The sequence below is a fragment of the Microtus ochrogaster genome, unplaced genomic scaffold (assembly GCF_000317375.1).
Source record: "Microtus ochrogaster isolate Prairie Vole_2 unplaced genomic scaffold, MicOch1.0 UNK5, whole genome shotgun sequence".
Lineage (NCBI taxonomy): Eukaryota > Metazoa > Chordata > Mammalia > Rodentia > Cricetidae > Microtus > Microtus ochrogaster.
Window position 1 is genome coordinate 1,040,570 of NW_004949103.1, and position 3,145 is coordinate 1,043,714.

Here is a 3,145-nt window from a genome sequence, read left to right on the forward strand (position 1 = left end):
GGAACCCTGATTGCTCTTCGGGCTGAGGAGGGAGGGGGACTTGATTGGGGGAGGGGGAGGGAAATGGGAGGTGGTGGCGGGGAAGAGACAGAAATCTTTAATAAATAAATAATAATAAAAAAAGGAAGTCCCAGGTCCTGATCTTGCCACGACGATGGCACTGCTCCCTTCCATGTTGTCCTAGCACCCCACCTCAGTGAGCCCACCACCCCGTTTCTGGACCCAGTGCAGCCTCTGGAGGGAAATAAACTGGGAAGAAAGGATTTATTTCTCCTGACAGTTTTCAGGTCATAATCTGTCACTGAGGACATCAGGGCACGAACCTGGAGGCAGGAAATGAAGCAGGAGTCATGGAGAATACTGGCTTGCTCCTCATAGCTTGCTCAGCCTGCTTTCTTTTAGCACCTAGGGCCACCAGCCCACGATAGTATCACCCATAGTGAGCTGGGCCCTTCCTTACACACCAATTGTCAATCAAGAAAACACACCAAAGTCTTGTGCACAGGCCAGTCTGATTCAGACATTTTCTCAGTTGAGGTACCCTCTTGCCAAATGACTCTAGCTTATGCCAAGTTGACATACGACTAGCTAGCTCAACAGGGCAATCCTTACTTAACTTGCCTCATACCTGAGAGGGGCAGCTTTCTGTCCCCTCACTGAGGCACAGTCATGAAAGCCAATGGTTGGAGAAGCTGGGCTGGAGGACATGGCTCTGAGAAGAGGCCCCGCCCTACTCAGCCCTTCCCTCAGTGCCCCAGGAGTAGCTGGATGTGAGCTCTTGTGAAGGAGCCCTCATCTGTGTGTGTGCAACGAAGCAGGCATCGGGTCTCAACAAGGGGTGGGACAGCTCTCCGACCCCAGCCCTCAATCAGTGAAACAGAGATGGAGGCAGACATCTGTGGCCTCTGAGGGTCCTCAGGGTTGAGCCAGGAGATGCCATAAAGATGGGGGCTGCTCATGGACAGTGTAGCAGAGCAGTGGCTCTGGCCCCACAAGACAGCCTCTTTTCTGGCCTGGCTATTATCCTTATGCAGCTCCTTTTTTTCTCTCTGTCCCTTGGGTCTCCAGCTCCTTGGAGACAGGACTCTGTCCCTGCTAGACTGCCCCGAGGAGCCTACATCAGTCTATTTGTGGCGGAAAGGTTAGCTGGCTCTTGGGAAATGTCAGGGATAAATCAGAGCTGGCTTGAGACAAGGCTCAGTAACGTGCTGTCATTTGACAAGTCTCCTTCCTTAATCAGTCCGGGACAAACACAAGAGATGAAGGGTTCCCATGGCAACCCACAACAGGACCCAGGGTTTCTCTCAGTCTGAGCTTGTCCCAAGAGGACAGTGCTGGCCAGAGGCTGGTGACCTTGACATCAAGTGGTAGAAGCCAAGTGTCTTAGAGAGTGACTCCAGACACCTAAGCTTGGGCTGGAGAATGGAAATAGGCTCAGTTAACCAACCCAAATGATTTGGCACCTTGGGGCAGCAGATGGGGGAAACTGAGCATAGAGAGGGAAGAGTTAGAAAGCAACTTTGTGGTACCCAGAGCCTCTGAGGGAGTTCTTTGAGAATGATAGTCTTCTAAACCATAAAAATTTTTTTATCAGCCACCTAGCCTCCATCCATCCATCCATCCATCCATCCATCCATCCACTATCCATCCATCCACTATCCAGCCATCCATACACCAATCTGTCCATCTATCTATCCACCTATCCATCTATTCATCTTCCACCCACACATCCACCCACCCCCCCAACCTACCTTCCTACACCAATGCATATACCCACCCATTTACCCATCCATCTGTTTCTCCATTCACCCACCCACCATCCATCCATCCATCCATCCATCCATCCATCCATCCATCCATCCACTACCTCCACCTCTTCTGTTTCTCCATTCACCTACTCAAAAACCTCTCCATCCATCCACCATCCATCCATCCATCCATCCATCCACCCATCCACTCTCCTGTCTATCTCTCTACACACCCACCATTTGCCTCTCTACTTCCCATCTACCCCCTCCATTCATCGGCCTGAGCACCACATATCCGCAGTATGATCTTAGATGATTCATCCACAGATTCCAACTCAGCCTTGAGATGTGCAGTGTCCAATAGAAGTCATCTTCCCACCGCTGGCCTCTGGGCTTGCCAGGAAGATTGTTCTGGTCGCAGAGAACTTTGTTTGATGTGAAGGCCACCTGGACTTCTGGGAAGGGCTGGTGGATACATGTGAAAGGAACAGGAGGCAGAAGGCACCAGATCCAGTTCTATGACCTGAAGTCCCTGCAATAGCACCTAACAGGGCCATGCCAACCTATGTGTGTGGGTGAGAATGCAGCCCGCCCCTAGCTGGTGGCGCCAGAATTTTGCAACCTCAGAGAATCAACATGAAGCTTCTTCCTTCATGTTATTTTATCTTACGATAAAAATCAATCTTAAATAATGAAGAGCTTTCACTTTCACAGCATTGATAGCTTGGTGTGAAACCCGGGCCCTGTGGTTATTGTAAACTGCGACGATGCTTACAGCTCCTTTTCATTTCCTTCAGGTGCTGGCAGTTGAACCCACATTGTCACACGTGCTGAGCTCTGCCTCTGATCTCCGGCTCCAGGTTTTAACAGTCTGGACCATCTTGTGGCTGCGGATGAGAGCTAGTGTGGTTCTGGCTTGCACATTCTCCAGAACTAATGAGCTTCCACATCCTCGCTTTTGCTTATTTTCTGTCTGCATTTTTTTTTATATGAAGCACATGTCCCAGCATTGTGTCCATCAAACTTCTCATGATCCATTCCACAGCAAATAGTAAGGAGTAGTGCTTACTCCTCAGTGCTTCTTGCCGGGGAGCAAAGAGGCACAGGCCAGGCCAGAGGAGGAGTGAGGGGCTCATGGGCTCCGAGCAGAGAGCTTCTGATGAAGGCTGGCAGGCTGAATAATCTAAAAGGGACCAGAAATGACCTTGGGTGAGGTTGCTGACTTCCGAGTGTGACTACTCTTCCAAGTGAGATTCTCTGGTTTATCCTCTCTCCCGGATTTCCTGATGTACCTGTTGACAATTCCTGATGCACCTGCACTCCCAGCTGACACTCCCTGGTGCATCTGATCTCTCAGGTGATAGTCTCTGGTGCACCTGCACTCCCAGCTGACACTC